The sequence below is a fragment of the Triturus cristatus genome, chromosome 1_2 (genome assembly GCF_964204655.1).
Source record: "Triturus cristatus chromosome 1_2, aTriCri1.1, whole genome shotgun sequence".
Classification (NCBI taxonomy): domain Eukaryota; kingdom Metazoa; phylum Chordata; class Amphibia; order Caudata; family Salamandridae; genus Triturus; species Triturus cristatus.
In genome coordinates this window covers 634485583-634504601 of record NC_140580.1, presented here as the reverse complement: position 1 = coordinate 634504601, position 19019 = coordinate 634485583, and the positions used below count along the sequence as shown (strand labels likewise).

Genomic DNA, 19019 nt, shown 5'->3' with positions numbered 1-19019 from the left:
TCTGAGCTTAGCACCTTCGAGAAAGTAGCGTGCTTCAAAATTAACCTGTTGAAATCCTTCTTACTTAACATGACGGTTCCTCATGGGGTATTGGCAGCAATATCAGCATCCTCGCCATTTACATGTGCCCATAAGGAAATCACCTACCTGGGCATCAAAGTCACCCCTAACCCATTAGACTTATATAAAGCCAATTTCCCACTACTGCTGCGACAGCTTAAGGCGGACTTTAAGAAATGGGGCTCCGCATACATCAACTGGCTAGGTAGAATTAACGCGGTCAAGATGAATGCGCTGCCGCGGCTTCTTTATCTTTTTCAGAGTCTCCCAATCTCAGTCGGCAGGGACTTATTTACGGAACTGAAGTCAATGACAACAAAATTCATTTGGCAGGGGCTGAGGCCCCAACTGACTCATCGACTAATAACCAAACCGCGACTTGCAGGGGGTTTGTCCCTGCCGAATTATCTTCTCTACTACCGGGCGGCCCAACTCCGAGTCATCTCAGAGTGGTCTCTCATGGCTTCCGACAGGCACTGGTTCCATTTGGACCGGATGGTGGTGGGTAGAACCATCTGGGATCTTCTGTGGCGGTCAAAGCAGGACAGACCAAAAATGCTTACCTTAACACCCCTACAGTTAACACCTCCATGCGTGGGATGTGGTCACAAAGTCGTTACCTTTAACAACATTTCTGTACCCTTACACCCCTATCCACTTTTGCTCGGGCTTCCCCCCTGCCCAATTGGAGGGTCCCTTTGATAAATGGAGGCTGGGAGGCTGTTTGATGGTATCCAACATGTTTGTCCGTGGTGAACTACGTTCTTTAGACGGTTGCATAGCAGCTTTTAAACCACCAGTGACAGAAAAGTACCATTATCTCCAACTGAAGCACTGGCTGCTACAACCTCAGATGTGACTTCCTGATACGCGAGACCTATTTCCTTTAGAGAGCTCTGTGAAATCGGGGGGGGGACACTTCGAGGGGGTGTATGTCATTCCTCTATTCGCTCTTGCATAGATCAGGTGCAATGCTGCCCCCAAGACACACCATCTTTTGGGACACTATGCTAGAGACACCCCTGGCAGAGAAACAATGGGGATCGCTCTATAAAGATATTGGGAAATTTAACAGATCCATGTTTCTTAGAGAAGCCCATTACAAATTAATGTCTGATTGGTACCTATACACCCAAAAGCTCCATACCCTCTTCCCAGATGCATCAGATAGGTGCTGGAGGGGCTGTGGGCTACTGGGCTACTTCTGCCATATATGGCGGGATTTCCCTGCTATTCAACCTTTTTGGAAAGTAATCCTTGCCAAGATCAGGAAGATCCTAGGATACCCAATTTTGGACTCCCTGGAACATGTACTTTTAGTGGTGCGCAATCCCTGTCTGAATCACCAGATGGGGGGGACCGCTCCATCTTGTGGCTATGCTTAGGGGTTGCCAAAATGGCGGTGGCAGTGGCATAGAAGAAGGAGGAGCCCCCCTCACTTTCACAATGGCATGCCCGGCGGGGGCGAGCTTTGGTGCTTGAGCGCATGGCAGGTATAATGGCAGATGCTCATACGTGGTTTGGCTACATTTGGAGCCCGTTGGTACTTTACTTGTCGGAGGAATTGCCGCTTTTTGCCTTTGGTCCCAGGCTGCGTGCGCCGCATCTCGTCAAAACCTAGGACCCCATACCCCACGATGTTGGCCCTGGGACCTTTGAGATGCCCAAGCCCTCTATTCGTGAGTCTCCACCTTCCCGGGCCTAGGGTGGGTTCGGATGTTGGCCCTGTTGCCCCCTTCTTCCTGCTCGGTCCACCTCTGCTTACCCATTGGCTCCTCTGATTCTTAGTGCACATGAGATAAACGTCACAGGTTTGTTTTGTCTGGTTATTTGGGTTTTATGTTGAATTGTGAACTTGTGTAAATGTGGCGCATATGCATCCAGTATTATGGTGATGGTTCATTGAACTAACTGTTTAAGAGGGCATTTGTATCTGTGAACGGGTTAGACCTTGCCGAGTACTTGTGAGAAAGATGTGTCCTACCTTTAGCTACCTATCGCTCTTCGGTTACTGTCCTGCGGAATTGAGTATCACAAGTTGTTAATTCTTTGAAATTGCAATAAAAGGTATTTGACAAAAAAAAAAAGAGAGGCGCCCTTCTGCCAGCTCTATCTCCTTCAACATTACCCCTACGGCACGTGCAAGAAAGCCATGAATGGTCGAGTTAGTACCCCTGATTCTGCTCCCTCTCCTGCTTTACACCCTATTATTTTTCACACCTTCCTAACTACATCCAAAACATGTGCTTCTCTCTAGCCTCTATACCCCCTTTCCCCCTTCTTAAGGCTATCTCACCCTCCTCTTCTGTCTTTCTGCATAACCTTAGCTTCCTTATTTATTTTAAACCACCGGGTCATGAGAGGCACAAAAGAAAGACTAACCCAACCATTTTCTCTTCATTTTAAGACAGTTACATTTTACTCTAAATCATTTTGTTTTCATGAAAATGCTAGTTAGTCATGTGGGCATTTCTTCATAATGGAGTTTTGTCAGTCGGATTTATATCAGAGTGACTTTCTTCTGTAGAAGACTGTAGAAAGAGCTGGAAAATCTAATGTGGATAACTTCGTCGGATCTAAGATTAAAAGAAAAGAAAAATATTTGAAAAGATTAGAATTAATCAAATAAACAAAATAGGGATTACACTAGTTTGCAAAACGGAATGAAAAAGAAATAAGAAAAATAACATTAAAATGGCAAAGAAATAAAGGAGAGATTCAGTTATCAAAGAATTGTAACATGTAGAAGATACCAAAGATGTTTCCCTGTACTAAATTACTGAAACTGTTACTAAGAGCAAACTGTCCAATAGACAGTTGTAGATGAATGCTGACACCATAAGTGAAGTGAATTTACCAGATATATGTACCAAAGACAAGTCACCAAGCATCAAGCATTAATGGCATGAACTAATTCAATATAATTGCCTTTATAAATTGTAACACTACGCATTGTGTATACGTCATATATTATACATGTAACAACTATTATATTGGCTCAATGAGTCTTGCTCTTTGACCAAGAAAGACCAAGCTTATCCAAACTCATAGGTTTTCGGTCCTTGAAATTTGGAGTTGGACCTTGCCTTCTTTTCATGTTCTGATCTTGAGTATTTAATACTTTGTACATGTTTATCCTGGGTCACCATGCCAGTGGGCTGCACATATATTTATACAAACTATTCAACTATCTTCTTGCAGTATACATTAACGTGCCTGCTGTGACTGCAATATCCCTGAGGTTGGAAATATTGATTCCATGGACGACAATGCTTTTACATAATATATATATATTAGAAACGTGTCAGAGTGGCGGGCATTATTTCCGAGCAGTCTTTGGATCTAATGTGCTGAAAATAAAATATGCACTTTGCACTTTATCCTGGTGTGTTCCTGATTCAATCTTGAATGGATGTTCGTCAAGAGGTCCTCGCCAGATGATCCCCGTTCGATTGTGCAAAGCGGAGCTGGAACTGTTTTTGGATATGGTCTGTTTCTTTACATAGTTGTCACTTTTCTGCAACTATTTCGTCATATATTCTTTTCCAAAGTTCTGTTAGGCCCAGCAAGATATCTGTCGTTCTTTGCCACTATATTTTATCGTATGTTATAGGTAACAGTAAATGATCTTTTTTCTTTACTGTCCCTCATTCTCGTCTATTTAAATTGTGATAGTTCTCTTTTTTCTTTATTGCTTGGGCGGTTTCACAGATCTCATGTGGATACGAAATCATATTTTATTTCATTTTGCTAATTGTCATCTGTCAGCATCTATTTATCTTTCGGCAATTTGAAACATGTTTTGTAATTGCATATTCAATGTATATGTTAATATTTGACAAATTATCCTATTGTTGCTTTGTTTGTGTTTCTGCCTTGGAAAATAGACCCAAAATGGGTGTGCGAAACAAACTATGGGTCACATTTACAATTTTTTTATGCAACACAGCATCCAACTTTGCTCTACTGCATTATGTGAAAGGGAGAGAGCAGAACAGCGCCATATCTATTAAGAGCTCGATTCCGATGCGGTTTGGAAATCTTCCCGACCGAATGGGTTTCGGACTGGATTCCAACCGACTCGGATCGGGAGAGTACGACTGACCGAGTATGATGCATCCGGATGCTTCCAGATATGATTCAGTCGAACTCCCATTGACTTCAATGGAAGCCTATGTTCCGACCGAATGCATGGGCCCCCATTGAAGAAGGGGGTGGCTGGGAAAAATCAGGCACCCTGTGGCAGGCACCCAATGGTGCATGCCACACTGTACATGGCTGGTAAGGGGGGACCCATGGGTACCCCCACGGGCCTGGTTGGGAAGGCTGTGGGTGCAGGTGGCCCAGCGGGCCCCCCAAAGTCTGATTCCGAATGCTGATTCGAGTCGGTAGGCACAATTCGGAAAGGCTGTCTGAATCCAGCATCGTACTCGGTCGTTCGGAAACGCAGCCCATAGAGACATCCTCTACTCCGTTCGGCTTTGTCATTCCAAATGCAGTCAGGTTCAGATTGGGATATTCCTAACGCCTAACTCGCATTGTACTCGGTCAGTCGGTTATCTTTCGGAGTCGGTCGGAAAGACACGTTCCCGATTTGATTCGGACAGAGCAAATGTCGTTAGGAGGTCTTCCTAACCGCATCAGAATCGGGCCCTATGATATGGTGCTATATCTCTCTACACCTGCACTGGCACACTTTACGCTGCCTCATGCCCACATATGCACCTTAGCACCATAGTGAAGGGTGTGTGTATGATGTCTAGAATAGGCTTTGTACTGGAGGGGTACCCTCCCAGTGCAAAATACTATGCTTAGACATAGTGTAGAACTTTTTCAAGTTTGTCTGTGAGCTATACAGTACAAAGCGCATGCAATGTTGGAAAAGGTTTAAAAAAAGGAAACTGTTTTGGTGCAAACCCTGTCTGTCTTTTTCGGTCTTGCCTAGACAGTGATTGCACTGCCTCTTTGAGACATATTGACCCCAGCTCCTCCATCCCAGTGTTGGACGTCTAGTTGCCTCAGCCCCTCCCTCCCATCAACCATCTGATGTCATCAGCTTGCCTCTAGCCTCCCTTTCCCACCCTTCATTGTTGTCAGCTTGCCCTAGGTCTTCTCTCCCACTTTTCGTTGTCATCAGTTTTCCCCAACACTCCCACCCTGGGCTGACCATGTTGCCCCCTGACTTGACCTCCCTCACTGTGAATTGCCTTACAGCCCCCTTTGTGTTTACTCCCACACACCCATCAACGCAATAAACAAAAACACCTTATGACACAGCCAGCACTGGCAACGTAAATGAACTTCTTTGCCCACACAGGTTGTATCCTGACGCAACAAACCACTCTTATCATCTACAGAGTGCTTGGTTTGTGTTGAAAGAGATACATGAGAAAAGACCATTGCAGGCCCTAACCATTGAGCGAACTGAAGAGAGAGAGGCTGGGCAAGTGGACTTCAAAGGTGGCAGAATATGACAGCGAGCCCATGAATCCTAGATGGGAACAATCCAAGTTCTGTAGCTAAAGGCCACAACAGGCTCTGACCGCCTGCCAACATACGAGGTTCACCAGCGTCACATGTGAGCTTTGAAACTGGCTGGACTACAAGCAACTTCTATGTCATAGAAAATTAAATCAGAATAACTCTTTGATTAATTTTTCTTCCAGCCACGTATGCCTTAAGCCTCTCCAGAAGTCTTTCTATACTTGTAAGTCCTCCTGTTATTTTCATTACAATGCACTGTAGCTAGCCTCACCCATGAAGTTCTCTTTGATGTGTCTACTGATTAATTAATGCTGTTTGCCCCACAGAGGAGCTTTCAGCTGTAGCAATAAAAAAAATTATGGCCATGGTATAGCTCGTTTTATACTTTCAGCCATGCTGCACAACAACAACAGTTGGAGCAGATTCATGAATGTTAAGTGTTCAGCTCATAATCTTTTGAAATTCTCTTGGTGACTTGCTCTGGTGACACTTTCATTACCAGAAATGCGACAACATGATACATAAGTTTTGATTCACAGATATTTTCCCCTCCCCCTGCTGGCTCACCCTACATAAATTTATTGTCTAAAGTACTGCTCCGGCCCATTTTAGTATCTGGCAATTATCTACTAGAACCCACTCTGGTCGGATGGAACTTTTTACTTGCCCAATAGCGTGGAGGGAATAAAACACAATTATCAAAATTACTGTCCACAATTAATCATAATCAAGGACTCGAGACTTAATCTCTTGGCTCTCTCGCTTTTATTATCAGCATAAAGATTTGAAGATACAAAGTCCTCAATACGAGGCACAACAAGTACATAGGCACTAACACAAATGCTACTCTACGAAGAATCTGCATACGGCTAAAAATAACTAAAAGCACAATCTCTAAAAGCATGAGGTAGAAAACTACCAAGCCAATGTCGATGTTAGGGACACTGGACCATACCATCTCTGTAACCTACTCTGTACTAGATGACATCCCTACTTAGCAATCCCTTGAGACCCTCAATCGAAAGGTGTCAGAGTGAGACTTCCTAAGAAGTCTTCACTTAGAGAGCTTGGTCTAAGTTGCCCCCTCTATCTCTTCACCTAGCCTTTCTCTGCTCTGGGCTGCTCTGATCTGCCTCCACCCTCGGGCGCTTTCCCTAATACAGAACCCCAAATCTCAGAACACGCCCTGCGCACCTCCTCTTCTGCGGGGTCGTCTTTCAGTAATTTTCCACAGAGCGCTGTCCAGTTCCATCGTCCATCGCTTGGCCTTGAGTCCCAGACACCATCCGCACTAGGAGTTACGATTGGCACATTCCAATGCACTCCCATGTCTGGCTTTTACTACATAAGTCAATTCATGAACAAAGAGCTTCTCTACTAACGAGCAACTGTCCTTGCACCTGGGGTGAGATCATGCAAGACAGACATACTTCACATCTTTTAACTTGCAATTTACTACAGCCTAAAACCTCTACTGGAATAAATCCTTTTGGCCTATTGCCCTTGGCTAACATAAGAAAATACCAGGCCTTTCGCCTCAACGATATATGCGAATTCTGGCCACTACTACGGTTACACAAGCATGTCTAAATCACAGTCTTGACATTTACATCTTTCTTTCATGTGTGGTCAAACTAAACAGTCTACAGACACGAATTCTAAACTACACGTTTTAACGTCACATTGTTCAAATGACTGAACTCTGTGCATTTCTCTAATACATTCACAATATGCTTGTACATAGCTAACACTTCTATTGAAATCGATATAGATTATACAATTCTTAATACATTGCACACAAAATACCTGAGTACACATTTGATTATATGCGGGTGCCGACTAACAGTGAATATAACGCACCCCTACGATTTTCAAACTTTTAAGCGCTACATCAGTTCCCCCCTTTGATGACATCTGTCATCACACCATTACAATCTCCCTTTCTTTAGAACTGATTTAAACCGCACTGGTCATGACTGTACCATGTCGAACTCCCTCCATTCTCTTAAGACTCTCATATTGCTGCTCCTGAAACTTCGCCATTCTTTGCTCGTTTGCTCTAAGAGCTCTTTCAACCTTGCCTCCTTGATACCACTTCCACGCTTTCACGCATCCCCACAAACAAATCACACAAACGGCAGCAATGATAATTGGCTTCAGCACTGATCCAAGAAATCCTCTTCCCATATTCGCAAACCACGTTCCCACTCTTCCAAACCCTTGTCCATTCTTTTCCCACACATTCTCCTCCGTCAAGTCCATAATCTCCTTGTGAATAGTTGTGATGTTATCTATGTACTTCCCTATCTCCTTCGTGTTGTCTGGAATATATGTGCAGCATTCTTGAACCTTCAATAATTTGCAGACTCCGCCTTCCTTGGCTAATAACACGTCTAACGCAAGGCGATTCTGCATAACCATATTTCGTATCGACAACATCTCTCCAGCCACCAACAACAAAGACCTCGCCGTATTCATAGACAACTCATCAACTACAGTCGCCAACCTCCTGATCTTCACGTCATTCAACACCCCACCCATACTAGGTATCATTGCTCCATATATATCACCAATCACTGCACCTGCATTTACAGCCCTACGTCTTCTAGAATGTTGCTTCGTCTCTAACAACTCCAAATCCTCGGTGTGATAAATCTTCGGGAATATGATAGCCAAATAGCATATGCCATACCAATCTGCGGGTAGCCTGACATAAGCATTCTTCCCACATACATAATACACTGTCGGAATCACTTCTACCGGACCTTGCATAAAACCCTCAACAGAAGCTTCCAGAGTGAAGGTCTGAGAACAGGTACTATGTCCTACTGCAACCTTCTCCGTGGCCGATCTAACGCTATTGGTCCATAACTTCCCTTGGACTTGTGAGCCTTCTCCTCCTCTGTCCAATCTACTGGGCTATCTCCGGTGTCTCGTGTCTGGGTCAACTTTCTATATCTGTCCTCCACTTGATCAATGAATTTCTTCTCCGTCCCCGATAACGCACATGTCAGGTTATGCCTGTGAGCATGCGCAGTATCCAACTTCACAGTCGGTCTAAAATACTTCAGGAGTCTGTCCTCTTTCTTATAATAATCAGATTTATTCAAATGCTTGATTGCTGGAACTTCAGGAAGTACCGTGTCAAAATTCGAAAAGAAATACTCGAAATGTCTCCTATCATAAAATAGACTGAGCAATAAACTACAAGAAATCCCATATGTCAATGGGAGATGATGATACTTGATACCTTCATCCACTGAAGCAGGCAACTGCATACACACATAACAATCCTTCACATCCATCGCATCAACATATTCATACAATAACTTTGCATAAGCATTAAGCTTAAAATCACCCTTCGACAAATCCATGTGGAGTCTGCGATCCTCACTTAACTTGGATGTTCCCTGTTCTCTAATACTGACGCCTCTCTGTTCTGGAGTAATAGGTGTGGGTGCTCCCTGAACCTTCCCCTCTTGCCTGTAAGCCACCATATATGAACTGATCACTACTGCAAATATAGTGGTTATCACAACCCCTATCAATGTACCCATTATCACTTTAGCCCTACGATGTGTGTTTGCAGGATCTGCCATCTTCGGAATATACTCAATGTCCAGTACAGTCTCTGAAATGGTAAGTCTCTTTCTCATTAATGTCTCTTTCGTGAACTTAGGCAAACCCTCCCTAACTTTTCTTCGTTCTATAACGGAAAAATCCCTAATTTGTTCTTCTTCCGCTCGGATCTAGGTTATCTTCTTCTCTGCTTGCAACCCTCTCAAATCAGTCCAACATAACCGCTGGTCCCAACAGTTCCAGGACTCCCTGCAATATTTCGAGCTTAAGGATGATCAGTTCTTGTGGATCTGGCACAGTAGTGAACGTCGGGAACTCCAAATTGTCCAAGATCATACCTCGAATGACACTCAGAAAGGGTGGACTCGGAATGTGGATAGTCAGAATTCCTTCGATCTCCAGTCCCGGAACTTTCAGCAACACTTCCACTCTCTGGAGCGGGACACTGTTGACCAATGTCATCGACCTCAATCTTCCCGTGCTCGGTAACCCTGGCATCAGTCACTGGATATGCCCACTCTGGTGAAGCGTACTTCCGACTTGGCACTCTTGTTCTCTTTGATCTTCTCACACCACCTGGAGGATACTCCTCGTCGCCTGATTCCCCTTCTGGCTCCTCCGAAACTGGTGCAAGATCTGTGTCCGGTACCAACCTCAGGTTTACCCATTTCTGTCTTGCGGGCCAAACCCTTTCTGCTTCTGTGGCACCTCCGGTCTGCCCTTCGATACCCTGTGCACTGACCTCCTCCTCTTCGGCAGAACTCGATTCCGTACTACCCACTGCACCTCTTGCTCCTTCGCCCGTTTCTGGGTCAGTACTTCTTTCACGTCCTTCCTCAGCTCGGTTCAGTGCACCATCAGCCGCTTCAGCCACCCTTACAGCTCGACTGGCCCTCTCAGGTGGTTCTGTCGGCTCAGCTGGATTTTCGTTCTCGAGAGGGGCTGTATCTTCTAAGGGCGCTGGAACTCTGCGGGTATGGGAAGCATGCACCCAGTTCGGTAAACCTCCACACTTGACAGCTGTGTTCGTAATGAGGATCACTTGAAACGGGCCGCGCCACCTTGCATCCAAGCAACTCTTCCTCACGTGCTTGCGGACTAAGACCCAATCGCCTGGGCATAAGTCGTGGCACAGGTCGCTCGCAGCTGGAACCGTTGCTGTCTGCACCTGCTGAGACACAGAACGGACCACGTCAGCAAGGCCTTTACAATAGTCCAGGATCATATCATCAGTGATATTTATCAGCGCAGTAGCAGGTATTGCAGGCAAACGCATCGCTCTCCCCATGAGGATTTCATGGGGAGACAACCCAGTCCTTCTATCAGGCACACTTCGGAGGCTCATAAGGACCAAGGGTAATGCATCAGGCCATTTCAGAGACGTAGACGAACATACTTTCGCCATCCGAGCCTTCAGAGTTCCATTCACCTGCTCCACTATCCCTGAAGCTTCTGGTCTATAGCTACAATGTAGTCTCTGATCTATATTCAGGGCAGCACAAAGCAACTTCATAACTTCGCTATGGAAATGAGTTCCTCTGTCCGATTCAAAGGACGTCGGGAACCCGTACCTTGGAATGAGTTCTCTCAATAGTAGTTTACCTACCGTGAGTGTGTCACATCTGCGTGTAGGGTATGCCTCCACCCACCTGGAAAAGACACATACTATGACTAATATGTACCTCAACCCATTACACTTCTGCATTTCAACAAAATCCAGCTGCATCCTATTGAAAGGTCCTCCTGACCTCCCTATGTGGCTCAACGTCACAGCTGTCCTCTTTCCTACATTCATCTGTTGACAAGTGACACACCTCTGGCACACGGTTTCAGCCACTGCCCGAAACTTCGGGTTGTACCAAGTCTGACGAAACACTCTCATCATTGCGTCTCTCCCAAGATGCACAGCACCATGTATCATCCTCGCCATGGGGTTCAACAAACTTTCCGGCAACACTGCTCGTCCATCATTCGAAACCCATATATCCACATCTCCTTTCTCACACCCCGCTCGTATCCAACTGTCTCGCTCCTGATCTGAGACTCCTTCCTGAAGCTGTTTCAGTTCTTCCCATGAGTCTGCCATTGCTAACATCTGATCATACACCAATTCCTCCTCAGTTTCTTCAATGTGAGTCTCCGTAAAATTGCATCCCTGCTCTGCACAAAACCGAGCTACTTCATCGGCATAATTGTTACCCAACGAAACAAAATCATTTCCCTTCGTATGAGCAGCACATTTAACAACGGCAATTTCATCAGGGCCTTGCAATGCTTCAAGCAATTTTCGTACATGGTCACCATTTCTTATAGGAGAACCTGAAGACGTCATAAACCCTCTCTGGGACCATAGCTGTCCGAAGTCATGAACCACACCAAACCCATACTGGCTGTCCGTGTAAATAGTTACACGGATCTTCTCGGCTGCCAAACAGGCACGAGTCAAGGCAATGAGCTCAGCCACCTGCGCGGAGTGTACTCCTTCCAAACAAGCGGCTTCAACCACCCCCGTGATGGTGCATACAGCAAACGCTGCTCTCAATCGACCGACACTGTCTCTTAAACATGAACCGTCCACAAAGAAAATCTCATCTGACACTGGGAGCGGTTCATCGACAATGTCAGGTCTCGGTTTGGTGCATAGTTCCGTAACGTCGAGGCAATCATGGTCCTCACAATCTTCATTATCATCTATATTTGGAACAGGTAACAATGTAGCAGGATTTAAAACAGCACACCTCTTCAATGTCACATTATCGGCTGCAAGGATAACTTGCTCATAACGAGTCAGCCTATTATTCGTGAGGTGCTGTGTTTTAGTCCTAGTCATCAACAATTCAACAGAATGTGGCACATGTACAGTAAGAGGATGACCCATCACAATGCTCTCACATCTCTCGATGCTGACACCTGTTGCCGCAACGGATCTGAGACATCCGGGCAACGCAGAAGCTACTGGATCTAAAGTAGCTGAGAAATAGGCAACTGGTCTACGGACACCCCCATGATTCTGAGTTAACACTGCTAATGCGCAACCTTCCCTTTCGCAGCAGAACAATGCAAATGCCTTGTTGTAATCTGGCATTCCCAACGCAGGAGCGCTACATAAGGCTTCTCTCAGCCTCAGAAATGATTTCAAGCAGTCGTCGTCCCATGGTACCGGATCACTCACATCCTTTCGCGTCAGCCGCTGTAAAGGCTTCGCTTCAAAGGAAAAGTTTGGGATCCACTGGCGGCAATAGCCCACCATTCCCAAAAACATTCTAACTTCCCTCTGTGTCGAGGGAACTGGCATTCTCAGAATTGCATCAATGCGATCTGGAGACACCTTTCTTTTACCCTTTTCAATTCTGTGCCCCAAATACTGTACCTCAGGTAAACAGTATTGCAGCTTGTTTGGAGACACCTTGTGACCGTTCTCTCCCAGGAAATTCAACAGCGCAATGGTATCGGCCCTGCAAGCGTCTTCTGTCTCTGACGCGACAAGCAGGTCGTCAATGTATTGCACCAAAACAGAGTTTCGCGGCAACACAAGACTTTCAAGATTCTTCTTTAGGAGCTGATTAAAAATCGATGGGCTCTCCGTATACCCCTGTGGGATACGACACCACGTTAATATACGATTTTCTAGCCTAAATGCAAAAAGAAATCTGCTCTCTTCGTGTAGGGGAATCGAAAAGAATGCCTGACTGTGAACCATCCAGCTTCACATGGGATCTGAAACAGTATCACAGATGGATTCGGTACCACTGGACAACATGGAACAACTATGTCGTTTATTTTCCGCAAGTCTTGCACTATCCTGAACTTCCCACTTGGTTTCTGCAGTCCCATAATGGGCGAGTTACATGGACTACCCATGATCTCCACCAGTATTCCCTGCCTAATCATAGACTCGATCACAGGTTTAATCCCTGCAATCGTTTCAGGGGATAATTTATACTGAGGTGTTCTCGGGAATTCCGCGTTTGGCTTAACCTGTATCTTCACCGGTTCCACTCCCCTGACTAAGCCAATCTCCTCTCCACTTAGGTCCCACACGTCAGCCGATACTGACTCCCTCAAATCCTGTGGAAGCTCCTCCACTGTCAAAGCTGGGTACATTTCCACACACACCCGCTGATTGGCAACCTTAAAGGTCGTGTCATCATCCCTTGTCTGCACCTCTACTCCTTTCGGGGTACAGTAGATTGTGCAATTGAGCTTGCACAATAAGTCTCTTCCCAACAAACAAACAGGACTAGAATCGCACACCACAAACTGATGTCGATCCCTAAAATTTCCTATCCTGACTGGAATCGGTTCTGTCAAGGGGCTAACTAGCCTCTTGTTCGCTACTCCAACCACTTGTATGCTTTCTCCATAAAGGGCTACACCCGGGACTACTGCTGATCTTATAGTTGACCTGGTAGCCCCCGTATCAACTAAAAAGGTAGTAGGGTGTCCATCGAGTTCTGCTTCCACAAAGGGTCCTCTCTGATCTACTTCTAAAATGGCCCTAAGTATGCAATCATCATCCTGGCCTAAACTCAACCGGGCCAACAAATCTGTATCCCTCTCCTCGCCCACTTCAAACATGGGCATCTGCAAATAGGTTTGAGCTCCCTGCTGTATGTTCTGTATCCTGGGTGGCTGGGGAATCTGCACTTGCGGGATGCCGGTCCCCCCTTGCATCATTCTCGGTACAGTCACCGTCTGTACCTGTTCCGCCCCAGGGACCTGACCCATTCCTCCCTCCATCTGTGGCTGATTATAGGGGTTCAAGGGACACTCGCGCCTCCAGTGTCCCACCTGATGACACTGGTGACAAGCTGTCGTCTTTTTCAGTATTGCTACGTCTATACCTGTCCTAGGGTCTACGGGCCTCGGCCTCCCTTGACCCTGCACGTTCTGATTCCCTGTCTGATAATTTCCCTGTCTCCTTACCACTGGACCCCCACTCCATGGTCCCTGAGCAGCTTGCATCTGAATGAGCAATAGGTTATCCTTCATCTTCTTGTGCTTAGACTCAATCTCATCCGTGCAGTACCTGGCGTACCGCAAGATTTCATCTACGGGCTTATTCTGCCAACAGATTAAATGCTGCTGTATCATGAGACTAACCTCGGGCTTCAGACCCAGCACGAACTTAGACACAAACTGTCCCATATCTTTCGTCTCTAACTCGTCTAGACCACTGTACTGCTTGAAAGCCTTCAAGAGTCTCTCATAAAATTCATGTACTGTCTCCTTTGGCTCCTGCACCGTCCTGTCTATTTTCACCCAATCAATGTCTTGGGGTGAAACCTTCGATTTCAACCAGGTAATTACTTTCTCGTACAGCCTCATCACCGCTGGCGACGGACCATTTGTAATCATATTCCTCTCAGGCTCATAGTCCGGCCAATCAACAGCAATCTTACATGCGTTCCACAGATCTCCCGGAACCACAATGTCGAATAAGGTATTTAGGTCTATCCACAACACCTTCGAAATCTTGACAAAACTCTCAACTTGCTTGTACCACTCTGCAGGCTTCTCCCTGAGCCTGGGAAAATCATTCGTAAATGATGCCAAATCCCCCCTGCTCCATGGTACATGCACATATCCTCCATTTGCCACTTCCCTCAGGGGAAAGGTCTTTGCTAATAACAACCCTTCACCCGGGGTTCCTCCTTCCGCTCCCTTAGAGGTCTTTTTCTTAGACCATTTCTCTTCCCATTTATCAAGCGTCAGCCATGGCCGCATGGCTAGAACCAGTTCTCTGGCATGTGACCTCAATCCAACAACCCTCTTCTCCTCCAACTCTCACTCAGTATAATGCATCCTATGACTTCCTTGCAACACCCTAGTCTTGGATAGATCCACATCATATTCCTTCGCCAATCCCCTCAATTTCTCGTGTGCCATTCGTGCTTTCCGAGTCACATCTTTCGCTACGAAAAACAGCTCATCCGGATTGTAAGATACTATCCTCTCAAGAGGTAGACTTCCATATATAATTTCGTCTACCTCTGCCTTGAGCCTTACTATATCTATCATCCCTCCCTTCAAGGCTCCTTTCAACACCTGACAACTGGCTCCACGTCCCTCATCATATTCACATTCCGGTTCCTTCTCTCTCCTCTCTTCTGGTGCTTCTATAGGAGCAGAATAACTCCTAAAGTTATCCTGAGCTTTCTCCGCTTGGCCCACATTCCGGTTCAGGTGCCTCTCTGACGGTACCCATGACCTTAAATCTGATCTCGACTCCATCAGAGTCCTCGGCCTCACCGATCTCTGGTCCTCTTCGCCCCTAGATGTATCTGACACCGCTGCCAATGGTGTACTCCATTGTACAGGGCTTGGAGGTCGGGCCATTGCCCCTTCCAACCCACTTTCCTCGCTTTCTCTCCTCGTTCTTTCTGCCACTTGTTCAGACCTCTCTCCTTCCTCCGATTCCGGACTGTATATCGACACAATCGGTCCAATGGTGACCGGTACCCTCAATGCATCCGGTAACCTCATCTCCCTCTCAATCCTCCCACTAACTTCAGACTGACTCCGTGAACTCTCTGTTCCACACGAAACCAACCCTTCCACTCGGGTCTCGGGTTGGATTGTTACCCTTCTAGTTTCTCCCCTCTCACCCCACCTATCATCCGCTTCATCTGGATTATAAGGAGGTGGTCTCTCGTCTAACAATCTTTGCAATACCCCATCATCGGAGTCACTCTCTTCATCCTGTGCTTTCACATGCCTTATCCCCGTCGAGTCTATCAGTAAGGGATACAGTTTCTCTTCCTCAATTGTCTGCACTCTCCATCTTTTCTCCGCTGCGTCCCACTTGGCATCCTGAAATGCCCTGATCGACTTCCTCATCCTTTCCTGACTTCTTCCCTTCTCCTTATCATGCGCTGCTCTAATCCACGCATGTAATGCTTCAAACTGTGCCGGTCTTGGCAAGGGTCTTAAGGACCCCATCACCGACTTCAGTTGGTACAGCACCGCTAGTCTAAATGAGCCATACCTCGGGAAAGCTAGTTCCCCTTCACCTTGTGTAATCTTGTGCCAATTCTCGATCCAAACTATAGTATGTAACCCCACATTCTTTGCCATGTAATGTGCTGGGGTGTCCTCAGGAGGGGCTTCTTCTCCCTCACGAACAACCACATGCTTATCGCCTCTACACAATTCTCGCAAAACCCTAAGACACTTCATGACGAGCGAATTTGGTCTCGCGCTCTATTTACTTCTTGTTCTTAAATCCTCCAATAACAGCGCGACTCACACCAACTGGCCTATCACAGCGCGACACCCTCTGACGTCACCTTCCTCCATTCGCAGCAGTTCCCTTCTCCAAACACGTTTCACGCCTGCTCTCGTCCCATTCGTACACTGAAATAACCGATTAAGTTACTTCTCTGGCTGTTCGTCCACAGTCTCTTGACCTTGTTGACCTCGATTGGCGCCCGTCTGCCCCGTCCGGCCAGACAGATCGCCACTGATAGGTTACTAACACTCCGATCCGCACACAACAACCCACGACCAGCGTTAAGTTGCCATACACACACACATTCGCTCCCCCTATCTCGGTCCAGGTGATCGATGGTACCTCACGATCTCCTTTGGGTGGTCAACAAAATCTATCTCAGGTGTCTTCTACACCACAATTCCCGGGCTGCGCGCGCTCACAGCCTGATCTCACAATCACACGACATACACATCAACTCCGCAAGACATCACACAACAAATCAACACCGCAATCTACAACATCTCATTATGTTCACACTCACTCCTGGAACTGCTGCTTTCTGCCGCACTGCTACTCGCCATCGATGCTCATCTGCTGCCGTCTGCTGCTCGCCATCTGATGATTCAGCATCACTTATCGTCTCTGGGCCTCAAGGATCACTTATCCTTATCTAATCTAATCGTCCCTCGCTATCGGAAGTAACCATCCGTCTCTGCTACCAACTGCTCCGGCCCATTTTAGTATCTGGCAATTATCTACTAGAACCCACTCTGGTCGGATGGAACTTTTTACTTGCCCAATAGCGTGGAGGGAATAAAACACAATTATCAAAATTACTGTCCACAATTAATCATAATCAAGGACTCGAGACTTAATCTCTTGGCTCTCTCGCTTTTATTATCAGCATAAAGATTTGAAGGTACAAAGTCCTCAATACGAGGCACAACAAGTACATAGGCACTAACACAAATGCTACTCTACGAAGAATCCGCATACGGCTAAAAATAACTAAAAGCACAATCTCTAAAAGCATGAGGTAGAAAACTACCAAGCCAATGTCGATGTTAGGGACACTGGACCATACCATCTCTGTCCCTACTCTGTACTAGATGACATCCCTACTTAGCAATCCCTTGAGACCCTCAATCGAAAGGTGTCAGAGTGAGACTTCCTAAGAAGTCTTCACTTAGAGAGCTTGGTCTAAGTTGCCCCCTCTATCTCTTCGCCTAGCCTTTCTCTGCTCTGGGCTGCTCTGATCTGCCTCCACCCTCGGGGCGCTTTCCCTAATACAGAACCCCAAATCTCAGAACACGCCCTGCGCACCTCCTCTTCTGCGGGGTCGTCTTTCAGTAATTTTCCACAGAGCGCTGTCCAGTTCCATCGTCCATCACTTGGCCTTGAGTCCCAGACACCATCCGCACTAGGAGTTACGATTGGCACATTCCAATGCACTCCCATGTCTGGCTTTTACTACATAAGTCAATTCATGAACAAAGAGCTTCTCTACTAACGAGAAACTGTCCTTGCACCTGGGGTGAGATCATGCAAGACAGACATACTTCACATCTTTTAACTTGCAATTTACTACAGCCTAAAACCTCTACTGGAATAAATCCTTTTGGCCTATTGCCCTTGGCTAACATAAGAAAATACCAGGCCTTTCGCCTCAACGATATATGCGAATTCTTGCCACTACTACGGTTACACAAGCATGTCTAAATCACAGTCTTGACATTTACATCTTTCTTTCATGTGTGGTCAAACTAAACAGTCTACAGACACGAATTCTAAACTACACGTTTTAACGTCACATTGTTCAAATGACTGAACTCTGTGCATTTCTCTAATACATTCACAATATGCTTGTACATAGCTAACACTTCTATTGAAATCGATATAGATTATACAATTCTTAATACATTGCACACAAAATACCTGAGGACACATTTGATTATATGCGGGTGCCGACTAACAGTGAATATAACGCACCCCTACGATTTTCAAACTTTTAAGCGCTACATCAGTACTGGGGGCGGACATTTCTCCTTTCTCCCACTTTAACTGTCCAGGCGGCGAAACACATTCTCTTAATTCACTGTTATCCATCTATATTTCCAGATTTTAACATAAATTATGCTTCTTGCAAATGCAAGGCACCAGCTTCAAAAATCTACTTAAAATATGCATTAAATATATTATAATCACAGCTACCCTGCATTAAAAACCTAGGGTCAGGGGAACAGCCTTAATTACATGAATCCCATGACTTGACGAGATAGAATTCCAAGCCAATGCTGCTCCACCGTTTGCACCCATAGCTACAGAGGTTATCATCAAAATGTTTGACAGTGAGCAGATAATTTATTCACATTCTTAAGTGCATATTTTCAACCAGGATATGGTCATTCTAGTAAGACAACTGTTCAAACTGATTAAATTGATAGTTTTAAACGATTTCAGACACTGGCTTCACTTTAAAAATAATATCTAGCAGGTGTTACAAATTGGATCAAAGTAATTTTTTTAACCTTGGCTCTATTTGCTAGAAAATCCATTTTGTGGATTACTATTTTTCAAGAATATAAGCAATATTTTCCTACAAATTTCATGTCTAGTCTGCCTTTTTTTTTTATCATAAACTCAAAACGCCTGAAATTTACCGTCCTCTGTCTAATACATATTT

General features: G+C 45.6%; 1 long non-coding RNA gene across 1 annotated transcript in view; it reads right to left on the bottom strand.

Moving 5' to 3' along the window:
* Nucleotides 1-2431: 2431 nt before the first annotated feature.
* The window catches only part of LOC146867741 (uncharacterized), a 99271-nt gene continuing 82683 nt past the window's right edge, over nt 2432-19019 (bottom strand). Inside the window, exon 4 of the long non-coding RNA XR_014966132.1 lies at nt 2432-2636. This is a non-coding gene — a long non-coding RNA (uncharacterized LOC146867741). The remainder of the gene's footprint in view (nt 2637-19019) is intronic.